Raw genomic sequence first — 12,539 nt, 5'->3', positions numbered from 1 at the left:
GCTGCAGATTATTGCATTCATAATTTAAATGTTGGATGGGTATAAAATTACTTGTGTGGGAGTTATTCAATTTCTAGTAAGCACATTTACATTCGATAGCGGCTGCACATACAAAAGATAGGAAAAAGCCCTTCCACTTCTGTTTGCTTGAAGCGGTGAGAACATGTGCAGCCTCACAAGGCTGCTGTTGTGAGCAGATAATCTTTTTTTCCTACTGAAAACCTGATAAAGTTCACCATGGCTGAAAGGGCACTTGTGTCTCCTCTCTGACACTTGGCATAGGGCCGCTCTGGACTGATTCCTCTCTGGGCTAGAAAAACACCCAGCACTGATGTGAGCGCTGCCAGGGATGGCTCTTTGTCTAGTTTCCAACCATTGCATTTTGTCACCTCGGTGCCTGCAAATCTGGAAAGCCCGATTTCACAACGTCCCTCTCCTGGGAGTGTATCTATTCCCCTCTACAACGGGACACAGGGTTGAGCTTGCTGGGCATCGTCAGGTGGACCACACAACCTCAGTGAGGGGTGGGTGACTGCTCCTGTGCTCACAACTGGTGGGCTGAAATCTCTCCCCTGACTGCCCCTGTCATTTCCCTGGTTTTCCAGTCGCCTCTGCGTGCTTGGTTTTGCTTGTGCTCATGCAGACGTGTGCAGGAGACCCTGCTCCAGCGCTGCCTGGTGAAGCAGTGGTGGGATATCCACGGGGCCACAGTCTGGGGCCACGCACCCACATTGATGAGTTTGCTTTGAATAGATGGGAAGGGAAATAGATTGGTAAAGCAATCCACCTCGCAGCAGACCCTGGATGAGTGGAGGGTTTTGACGAGGCAGAGATGATGGTAAGTCACAACAAGCCTCACTCCAGCCTTTAATTTGGAGGCAGGAGTTGGGGTTCCTTTCGAGGTCCATCCTTCCCGCTGCCTGAAATCCTCCCAGATCTCTGCTCTATGCTTCTGGAGTGGATGTTCTGTGTTTACAACAACTGAAACATTAATTTGAGGAAATTGGTGGCTAATTGATCATCGTTCCTTCCTCACCCCACTCCTTCCTGCCTCTGTCTTCATTCCCTCTGCCTCCATGCTCCCAGAGAAGGGTTGTTTCTGGTCTGTGCAAAGCCACTGTCAAAAACCAAGTGGCTGCATCTGGAAAGCCATCGATGGAGGATGGTTCAGCTGGACCCAGCTTGAGCTGCATCATCGTCAGACCCCAACTCTGTGCCCGGCGGGGCAAGAAGCCTGCAAGAAGTCCTGGCCACCCCCCACCAGCACGTCAGGGTTACTGGGGCATTTGCTTGCCAGACAGCCTGGGGGTTTCAGTGATTATTTTTTTTTGTAATGCTGTTTTAATTCAGACAGTGCAAGCGTACTAATGAATCACATTTTGGTCAATTAGAAGTTTCCTGTGAGTCGTGCCTTCTTGGACATTATTCACACCAGTGTAAATGCCATGCTTGGAGCCAAAATTGAGCTCCGTCAGCCAGGGAGAAACTCTCCCTATGTGTAAATGAGGAGACGGTACCTGCAAAATCTACTTCTGAATGACAGGGCTCGAAAAATGCCAGTGTGCTTTGCATCCAGGGCAGCTGAGCACAGGTGAAGCGGCCTCCCCTCCTCTTCTCCCAGCCAGGTTCTCATCCCCGGTGACGAGGAATCAATCGAAATGTGAAAGGGGCCCTGGGCAGCGATGCAGGCAGAGCAGTTTCTCACTGCTGGAAACCCTTAGCAGGCAGCCAGCTGGCAGGGCTCCTTCCTGCCTGCCTGTCCATGGCCGTGGGGCCGGATGGCTGGGGATGCGGGTGTTCATGCTCAGTGCTTGGGAAACGCCGCTGCCGCCAACCCAGACAGGCAGACACCCGGGGATGAGTTCTCTCTTTACAAAGCTCAGCGGCTGTATTTTCCCCCATGGTGAACACTTACCCTCAGCACAGCTCCCTGGGCTGGAGCAGGGTTGTGCTTTGGGTTCAGGACATCATTTATTTTGCATGGAAATGGGGATAAGGAGGGATTTTATCCTTTTTTTACCATCAGGGTGAGGGAACTGTTACTTGCCAGCTGCAATTTCAACCAATGTGCCTTCGTCATTAGAGACATCTAATTTGGCATTTAGCTTAGTCAAAGAAAAAAAACTGTTTTCAAGACTGAGTCCACCTTACTTTTCTGTTACCAAATATACACACAGTAATCAAAATTATTCATGGCACTTTAATACACAGAGTAATACAGCCCCTTCCTCCACAACAGGGTCCTTTCTTCACTCCTGACGGCCATTCTTCCACCTAATCACTTGTTTTCTCCCATTTTCTGAAAGAGCTCCCTTGGACAAAAATAATGCTGGACATGTAAGACATCATTGTGAATATTAATGAAGGGTGGTTTTTCTTTTCCTTCTGCTCCCAGTTCCTCCTCTGGGCTAAAAGTAAATAGAGTCAGCTGTAGCTGACACAGAAGCTGATGAGGGAGGCACATTAGTTTGTCTGCCTGTCGGGGATTGCTTGTACAGCAGACTTCAGATCCAGAGCCAAACTTCTCAACTCCATCTGGGACAGGGTCTGGGACAGGATCTGGTTGGTTTTTTTTTCCTCATGCTCAAATATTCTATCTATTTTATTACTTCTTTTTGGGTGGAATTTCATTATGAGACCCTTTTTATACTTATTTTTAAAACCAATCTGTAAATGACTATCATTTGTTTCGGGAAAGTTTAAATGCTAATTTTCAAGCACAAAAGATACTGAGGAAACATAAAATTAATCTGGATCTTATTTTGATGGATATGTGTGAATTTGTAGTTACTAATTAGTTTGTTCTAGTGGTTGCCTAGGGATCAGTGAACAGGACTTTGTTACCTTCAGTACAGGAGACTGTCCCAGCAAGTAATATATGCATATAAATATTTGCTGGATAAAAGGTGCTAATTTTACAAAGCTAAAGAAAATTACATGCTGAATAGGGTATCAGTAAAAAAAGTTTACAGTCTGCTATACCCAGTGGGTTTGTTGGTTTTGGTTTTGTTTTTTTTTTTTTTCTTTTTGCAGGTGTTGCTGGCAACCACGAGTGGTAGGGTTAAAATTCAGGTATTTTTTATAAAATCACAGAGCTGAAGTGACCTGAGCCCATTCCCAGGACTGGCAGATGCCTGAGCTCTGTGCTGCATCGTGAGGAGGTGGCACCCCAGTTGTCCTCGTGCTGTGACCTCTGCCAGCCCCGGTACCTCTTCTCCGTGCTGTGGGGCACAGTGCAGATGTGTCAGCAGGACCACTTGAAAAATACATGTGCACGCCCCAGGAAACACTCCTCTGCTGTCTGATCATCCACAGAGCCAGCAAAATGGAGAAGGAACTGGTGCTGACTTGGGGAAACACTGTGCTACTGAATTAATAGTATCTAATTCAGTAAATAACTTACTGAAATTAATTTACCTGACATCAGCAACACCTCCATATTACCTGGGCAGTGGAAATCTGTTTGACTTTCTGACCTGGCATGGGGAGTGTCCAAAGGAAAACACCCCTTATGCTGTGGGCTGTGAGAAGCATCCTTTCACCCTGCCTCCTGCACACCCATCCTGCTCAGCCGCTTGTGACGGGAGAGATCCTGAAGACAGGGATAAGTTACCAAGGAAGCACTCAGGTTAAATTTTACTCACACATCAATAGGTATAATTAGAATCATAGAATTGCTTAGGTTGGAAAAGACCTTTAAGATCATCAAGTCCAGCTGTAAACCAGCACTGCCAAGTCCAACCACTAAACCATGTTCCCAAGTGCCACATCTACGCGTCTTTTAAATACCTCCAGGGACGGTGAGTCCCCACTTCCCTGGGCAGCCTGTTCCAGTGCTTGACAACCCTTTCGGGGAAGAAATTTTTCCTAACATCCAATCTAAACCTCCCTTGGCACAACTTGAAGCCATTTCCTCTTGTTCTATCGCTTGTTACTTGGGAGAAGAGATCGACCCCCACCTGGCTACAACCTCCTTTCAGGTAGTTGTAGAGAGAGATAAGGTCTCCCCTCAGCCTCCTTTTCTCCAGGCTAAACAACCCAGTTCCCTCAGTCGCTCCTCACAGGACTTGTGCTCCAGACCCTTCACCAGCTTCATTGCCCAGGGCTTCTATTGACTATTAGCTTCTATTGACTTCAATTTCCAGAAAGAAAGCGTCATATAAGCCATCAAATTAATCTCTGATGTAAGTACTGCCATGCGTAGATAGAAATTTGGTCCAAAGAGTACAAGTGTAACTTGCCATGCTGCTGTACACGTAGCTAAAACCAGACATTGTAATTAACTCTAAATAAGACGCTCTTGTGGCCAAGTTTGACAAATAAACCCCTATTAGGATATAAAGCATCATTGATCGTTGGCAGATCAACTGGCGGCAGTATGATGGCGCATAGGGACTGGGAAAATAGAGCGTCTTCAGATCTGCTCCTGAAACAGAGACAGCTGAAGCTCAGGGGTACCCAGCCCTCAGCGGGAGCGGGTTGCTGAAAGTCAGGCTCCACAGCATCGCCGTACAGCACTTCCCAAACCCTATGCAAATGTCGGGGGGATTGAAGCTGTGAGTCAAAGCCGATCTACCCCCATCTTTCCTGCTATGGAGATGCAAGAAAATCCTGGACTTTCATCCCAGGGAAAGTGAGATGGGATATGGAGGTGACCTAGTTTTGCCCAACTATTTTTATCCCGAGCACAACCTCCTGCTCATCTCTACTCGGCTCCGGGAGCGGGAATTTCCAGTGCCAGAAGCCATGTCTGGAATTAAAAGAATTTGGGATTCAGCAGAGGGTAACATCTAGACTTTGTGAGAAAGCATGTTTTTCAGAAGCTTTCTGGCTTACTGTGTCCGCTGGTACTTTACTGGCCCCTTGTACGCTCAGCATTCGGCTTTTAAGCTTTCACAAGTTTGACCACAGAGATTTTCAAAACTTAATTTTATATTGAAGCGGCTCAGAGCCCGAGCTGCCCTCAGCTGAATGGGTGTAGCTCCCAGGGAAATTATCGCTGAAGCGGAGGGTACAGGCTGTTGTGTCTTTTCCTTTCCATGCCGTTACAAAGCACATGCTTATTCAGCCTTTTAACAACTGGCTATTTCTACTTATTCAGCTTTTGCCATGTTCCTCATTATTTATGGATTCCTTTTTCTCTTGAGTTGCTTTTCTTCAAGATTCTGGTTAAAGTTCATGTGCTTTCAGCATTACCATGTTTTTCACTAAAGCCTTATCAGTATTTCCAATGTCTGCTTTTTTGAAAAGTCTTTTTGATATTAAATAAATTTATGTGACACTAGCTCTTTCACAGTATCTTCCCTTTTTCAGTGCCAGCAACTCAGAATACACTATTACCTTCAACAGAATTCATAATGTCTGTCTTGTGAGATAGGACAGGCTATGGGGGAAAATATTTATTATTCAGATTGTGGAAGATTTGGATGTTTCCCATTTTGCAAAGCGGTGTCTGGCTCACTTGTATCCGGATGCAGCCTCCTTTCAGTTGGGAAGAGGGAGAGCCTGCCACTGCAAGCTCTTTAAGGCAGAAAGTTTCTTTCTATTTCATGTTTGCACAGCTTCTGGTGTGCCATCTTATAATAATCACAATTAATATTTAACAAGAAAACTGCAGAGAACAGGATGTGAAAACCACCGTCTCCACCTGGGCACAGTGTGGGCATCCAGGCTGGTACCTGCCCTGGGCTGGTGAGCTCCTGCCCCAACCGCCAGCGCCAGAGGTGGGCTGTGCTCCTGGCTGCAGTCCTGATCATCCTCTTACGAGGTTTGCTCCTTCCCCACGTCCCGCTTCCACGTCCTCATCTCCCTGTGGCTGATGGCTGAGGGTAAACCCAAACCTGCCCCATCCCTGCCCGTGCCGGGATGTGCGACCTTCTCTCTTCAGTGCGCTTATTTCCCTTCTCCACTAATTTTGCAATTAGTGAAGATATGTTTAATCAATTGTTTTGATACCTCAGGGCTTATCTGCCCAGAGATATTTTGGGATTGCTAGTCTGCTTTTAATTCACACCCTTCTTTAATCCAAATTAGCTTTCAAGTGTGGACAAGCCCCATACTCCTCTGAGGTGAAGCTGTTGGTAAGCAGGAGTGGGAGCGTTTCCAGGCACATTCGGCACATAAGGACAATGCTGCGTCTTTGAAACTCCTTCTCGCAGCACTTGGGGGGCTGTGGAGACACGGTGTGCCGGCAACCCCAGCCTCGCGCTGCAGACGGACACGGCATGGAGGAGGGACCGAAGCAACACCAAGCAGAAGATGCCGGAGCACTCGCTAAAGAAATGGGTTTGGTTTCAGAGCTCCCTGGCAAGGAGTCGCTGTCTGAAAAGAGTTTCCCGTGGCAGAGGTGAGCGCTTGCCCACACATGTTGGGACTGAAGTGGCTGCTTTTGGCCACCAGCTTATTTGGAGGAGGAGAGAAGAGGCATTTGTCTCTGCTTACATACAACTGGTGAAAGATGATCAGCATTTTTGCGGTAACGTGCCACATTTCCTTGCATTATCTCTAGATCACGGGATCAATGTGTTTTGTTTTTCCATTCTGTCCTTCCTTATTCTGTCACAATTCAGGTTTTGTAAATCTGCTGCAGTGGCAAGGTTTGCTTGGATCAGTTTTCTAAGCGGATTGCGTTGCTCTGCAGGAGGGGAACAGTTGGGTTTATTATAGGTGGAGCTGATGGTTACACCTATGTCTGAGACAGTTGCTCAATACTTTCCACTGTAAAGCCCCGTTCTAATTACTTTTAATGTTGCAAAACTTTTGCCGGCAAGGTGAAATTTTCCATGCCATCTCCTTTAAAAGGCAACTGCTCTCTCCCCTCATTGCCAACACAGGTGGGAGACACATACAGAGCTAGATTCTTCTCCCTGTCTAATTTTGAGGTTTTGTGATTTTAGATTGCTAGAGAGTAGCCCCTGAATATTTAAAAAAGGAAGAAATTGTCAATTAGCCTTGGTTTTGCTAAGTACGGGCATTTAGCTCAAATGAAAATGTGTGCAAGAAGGATTTTTGTGGCAGGCTCAGAATGTATGTGCCTTCAATTAAGACCTGAAAAAGCTACACAAATGCAATATTCCTTGGTCATCTAATCAGCGGATTTCTCTTTCCACGATCTTTTTGGAGAACTCTTCCAGATCAGCTGCTTACTCATGACAAAGGCCTGTTTGGTCAGAAAATAATTTAAATTCATGCTTACTTTCTGTTTGTAGGCCTTTGCTTAAAAGCTGCAACAGGAATATTTCTGTGCTTAATGTTGAGCCTATAATGTTGAGCAATCCATACATGGGTTGCTGAGTAAGGGCTTACTGGAAAAAAATAATCACTTTTCTGGGCAAATCAGGAAATTGTTAAAAACAGATTTGGAATTATACGAATTATCCTCTACTCTCAGAGATTTGTATTCCCTAAAGACAAGCCCAACACCACCTGCCTTGCAACTGAACCTGGGTGAATGCAGGGGTGAAACAACACGTGGGTACAGCAAGACTGGATCCAGAGGGACTGGCAGACATCCTCAGAGCCAGCTGTGCCCACCCAAAACCACTCCTAATCCCAATGCATGTAAGAAATTCTCAGTGGAGATTTCATTTAAAACCTTACATTTGTGCCAGAGCGAGTAGCATTATCACTGTTAATTCGTGTCTCGTATACTGTCAGCACGTGGCTGATGGCCAGGAGCTGTCAGCTCATTTAGGGGTGAGTAATACTCCAGAATCAACAGTGTGCCAGGTACACAGTATTTGGGGAGGGCAGGAGGGAGCCAGGCAGCAGAGGAGGGGTTTGTAGTTTTGCTGCTGCACTTCTGAAAACATCCTTTACACAAGTGCAGGTGGAGGAATAAACCACATCATTCCTACCTCCGACCACCACCCTTCCTGGCAACGCTTCTTTGGTGCCTACGGCAGATAACCACCCATGGTGCTATGTCTGTGGCCGGTCTCTGGTCTGCCGCAGGAGCCCTCACGTGGTGCCCAAACCTGGGTGACCCCCCAGAGATGCAGCCACCCCACTGGGACAGGTCCAGCCCTGCCCTGCTGACCCCTCTCCCTCCCCCTGCGCAGGCGAGTTGTTCTGGTGGCTGAGGTCTGGCGTAGCCATGATTTCCCCCCACCAGCCTTGCAGCCATTAAAACCCATTTGTATCCGCTTCTGCTGAACAAGTTCTGTGCTACAGAATTAATATGCTAATTCCTATATTTGCTTTGCATTGAGAAGTGTATCAATGGTAGAAGATCATTTTGAGGATAAATATTTCTGTGACTCATCTCCCTCCTTCGCTGCCTACCGTTCCTTGCTCAGGCTCCAGCTCATCATTCCCGAGCATTTTTTGTTCACTCTTGTGCTGGCCTCTCCTGACATTGCCTGCCTAAGAGGACAAGAAGGTGTACCTCAGCAATTATATCAACGGGTCGTTCTGTCCGAGACGTATTTCACCCAGACTGATGGGTTTCTAGCTTCTCAGGATGGATGCTTGTTATCCCTGGGGCTGATCTCCTGAAGCACCTCGCTCCGTGCATGCTTTGCCTTCAGTTTGTTTAGTTTTGGATATGTTGTTTTGTTGGGTTTTTTTCCTTTTAAAGTCCTGGTTGCTGGGTCCAACGAGATTTCACATGACTCTTAGCTTTCAGGTATGGAAAGGAAGGGAGACAGACATTTTGGTAGAAAAGAGTTTCAAATCTCTCTAATGGAAGCGTCTGTGAAGGAAAAGCACCTTGCAGACTCAGAAATTAGAAAGTAAATAAAAAGAGCAGAACAGGTGTTATCTAAGAGAAATGTTATGAGTCAAATTAAACTCCTGACTCACAGTTTTGATTCTTGCATCAACATCTACGTATAGTGTCAATTGCTTTAGCATGCCAGTAATTACTCTGAAGCAAAGGGGATTATTATGAACTTGCCTGCAGTTACCTGCTGCGTATGAACAAGTGCAAGTTCAGGGCGAGAGAAATAGAGGCACCTGCCAGGTTTTCTCCTGGTCAGGAACAACTCTAACTGGTGAGCCCATGGTTTTGTTGGCCATTTCTCCGAGATTCCAGATATCCATTAACCCGCTCTGAGCAGCTGTCTGGGCTGCAGCCGGTTCCTGGATGGGCAGACGGGTGGACTCAGGCAGCTCAGAGACACAGGCCAGCAGGATGCGGAGCATGGCAGAGCTCACCAGGATGAGGGAATGCCCTGAAAATAAAAATGTTGCACCCTGCGGCCTAGGGGAAACATGTGCCATGCCTTAAAACCGGCTAGAATGTTAATAAAACCAAAATTGGTTAAATTCTCATCAGTGCACAGCAAAGCATGTACAGCTCTTTCAGGTGGCCCAGGACACTGCAGCGGGATGTGTGCAGCCCTGCAGGGACGCACCCATCACCCCGCAGCCCAGACAGGTGCTGAGCCCCAGAAGAATAAAAAGTGTCGCAGCCCTCAGTCAGGAGGACACTTCGTCCCACTGAGGTTATGGTGAGCCGAGTTCACGCTCCGCCGCTGGCTGACGACGAAAGCATCCCACAAAGCACAACAAGACGATGCCGGTAGAGCACGATCGTTTGCGTTTATGCAGCGGAGGCTGCACCGTCCCCTCCAAAACGCGCCAGGTGAGACGGCCGAGCGCAGCGGGGGATCCCGGTGTCGCTCTCATCTGCATAGACCCACCTCCCCGACGCACTATTGGCCAGCAGTCTCCCCAGCGGTGGTGCGGCCCTGGGCCGTGAGGCTCGGCACCTGATTAGCATTCGGCCCGCCTCCAGGCGGGTGGGTAGAGAAGCTGGTTCGTCGTTTCGGCGACGGCGGGGTGCGGCTGCGTTTTGCGATTGTTGGAGCGACGTGTCACTCCTCCGCTGTGAGGGCCGCACTTCCGCCTCGGTGTCAGCGGTGCCGGGCGGGGGGGTGTTGCGGCGGGGCCGTCGCGGGAGCGCGGTGCCAGGTAATGCCGCCGTGCCTGCCCTGGGCCCGGTGTCGGGGCGCGCCGCCCCGCTCTGCCCTCCCCGCCGAGCCGCTCTCCTCAGGGGGCTCGGCTCCCCCACCTGCCGCAGCGGCGCCCCCGCTGAGGGAAGGGAGGCAGCGCCTCCCCCAGCCCCGCCCGGGCCTGGCGCGGCCCAGCCCGGCGCGGGGGTCCCCTCCCCGGTGGGCCGCTAGCGGCTCTCCTCAGCGCCGCGGGGCGTCCTGTCAGTCTGGTCGAGGGCGGGGGGCGGCCCGGCCGGGCCCTGGCAGTCACCGGGCCACCCCAGCGCTGCTCTCTCTTCCCCGGCGGACGCGGGATCCTTGACCCGCTCGGTTGTTTTCTCGGGTTGCTGCGAGCCGTAGGCCTGTGCAGCTGAGTCGGTAGTGTGTTGGGTTGAAATGATATTCCCCTTCCATGTCTCAGCGGAGGCGGCAGACCTCAGGTGCCCCGAGCTGCGGGGCCACGTTCTCAACCGTGGGGCTCTCCTCTGGAGATAGGGGAGGTAGCGGGGGCTGAAGGACATTGCTGCGCAGAGCGTGGGTTGCAGGTCAGTGGAGCTGTTGGCAGTCCTAGCGTAGGGATTTTTCTAATTGTATTTTTTTCTTCCCCCCCCCCCCCCGATTGCTTTTGGAGCTGGGTGGTTTAGCAAAGGAGTCTACAACACCCAGTTCCCAAGATGAATGTGTTGAGCTCAGCTTCGGCACGATGCAGGAGTCTCAAGGGGCCTTTCGGGCCACAGCTGAAGCACAGCGAGCAGTTAGCATTTGAGTTGGGGTTTTTTTTGTTGTTTTGTTTTTCAGTTACCTACTCAATGTTTCTCTTACAGAGCTCCTGAAAGGGAGACAAGCAAGATGGGAAAAATAGCAGGAAAACAGACTTTTTTTTAAATAACATGTCACCAGAACTTCTGCATGGTAACAAAGGTATAAATTATGTTGCCATTTATTTAATTTGGATATTAATTATGTTTGTGCTATCTGTATGTTTGGATTCAGGACTCCTTTCGGAAGTGGTTTGTTACTCTGCAGCACTTGCAGGCTAGAATTTCAGGTGTGGGTTCGAAACTGTCTTCTGGTTTCTGTGTCTGCCATAGCCTTGTGTTTCCCCTCAGAAGAATCTGCCAAAGCATGTTCAGTGCAAGCAGATAGTGCTTTTGTTTACTGTGAATTTTCTTAATTAAAATACATAGCTTTCATTTAAGCTTTCAAAATGGAAAACTGAAAAGGAGATGCTGCTCTGCCGTGTAGATTAGCTTTACTGTACCACTCTTCCCACAGTATTTCCTTTTTTCAAACTTATGCCTGTAAGAAAAAATAAATTTGTTTCATTGCAACTTAACCTTCCAAAGTTCAGTAGCTCCGTGTTCACCTTGACATCTGGGGGCGACCACATATATATCATCGTAACAAACTTTATACCAGTATGCTCTGGGACTTCTGAAACCTCAGGGCAATTTCTGGAAGCAGGGACTTGGGTAACTTCCAAACATGAAGCACTGCTCTGTGGGATGGAAGTAGAAGAACTGGCTAAACTAGCATGGAAGCAAGAAATTCCGAGCAGTGATTTTCCCCAAAGTAACCCCCTGGGTTTGCAGTTACTGTAAACATAGCTTTTCTTAAAATAGCTGTCAAGTCATACAAATGTTTGACCACGTGACAGAAAGTTGAGGGCAATCTAGGATACGATCAGAAGTGATTCTTAATGTTGCTTTCCTGAACCAACAGCACCTCATAATGAACTTGTAACTTCAGGGAGCGCTTGAAAGGAAACACTGAGACATCTGCTGTCCAGGAATAAATACGCCATTTTTCTCCAAAACTGTCTCTTCAGCCATGCCAATATAGCATTATAAGTAGAAGAAAAAAGTTCAAGATAGAGTTTGTTTTCAAATCATAATTTTCTATTGCTGCAAGTAGTTGAAGACTAGATAAGTTAAAGGTTTCAGTTGATGCAATACTGAAAAACAGTGCAGTGCTCGTAGTTATTTGTTTGCTAACATCTATGCAAATGTACTTGATTTGGTAACTGATCATGGTGGGTAATTTTCACTCTTGGATGGTTTCTTTAAATCAGTTTTAATACTGTTAATGCTTTCTATGATATGTACTTGCTTAAACTGACAGGTCTTACGACTGAAACTGGTATTTCTTTCAGTCTTTCTTCTTGTGAGTTCTACTGTGTGAACTTCACACATGCTGACCTAGAACAAAGGTGTAAAGCTTAGCTTGCTGTTATTTTAGTGCTGGCTGGAAAACATACCAATCAGGTTTTTTTGCTTTGATAAAGCTGTATTTTTAAATCACTGTTTGTAGTGCCAGTCAGATGATTTGATTTTTTTTTTTTTGTTCTTGTTGTTTGAAAGCAAGATTCACATGCAAGTACACTGAATTTTTAAGCAGGTAATTCATTAGTTTTGGTATTTGAAGTAACTTGTCCTTGAACAATGCAACGTTACATCATGCTACTTGACATCTAGAACTTCTGTTTACAAGTTGGCATTTTTTGTAGCCCTTCACTCAGTATCAATATTGTCACCTGAGTCATGAAGATATCTGATAAGAAATGTCTGTATTTGACAATAATAGGTTGTTTTAAAATGCTTAGTG

The 12,539-nt window shown here is 47.4% G+C and overlaps 1 protein-coding gene across 3 annotated transcripts in view; it reads left to right on the top strand.

The window, feature by feature from the left end:
* The first annotated feature begins 9,835 nt into the window (after window positions 1-9,835).
* Window positions 9,836-12,539, top strand: part of OSBPL2 (oxysterol binding protein like 2) — a 37,224-nt gene continuing 34,520 nt past the window's right edge. The window contains exons 1-2 of one of the 3 annotated variants that reach the window (XM_054845042.1): window positions 9,836-9,915; window positions 10,760-10,856. The gene's annotated coding sequence lies outside the window, so the exon portion shown is untranslated. Of the gene's footprint in view, window positions 9,916-10,172; window positions 10,481-10,759; window positions 10,857-12,539 lie in introns of those variants that run through there. The other 2 variants (XM_054845044.1, XM_054845043.1) reach the window with 2 other exon arrangements.

This window comes from Grus americana, chromosome 17, assembly GCF_028858705.1.
Source record: "Grus americana isolate bGruAme1 chromosome 17, bGruAme1.mat, whole genome shotgun sequence".
Lineage (NCBI taxonomy): Eukaryota > Metazoa > Chordata > Aves > Gruiformes > Gruidae > Grus > Grus americana.
This window is presented reverse-complemented; position numbering and strand designations above follow the sequence as displayed.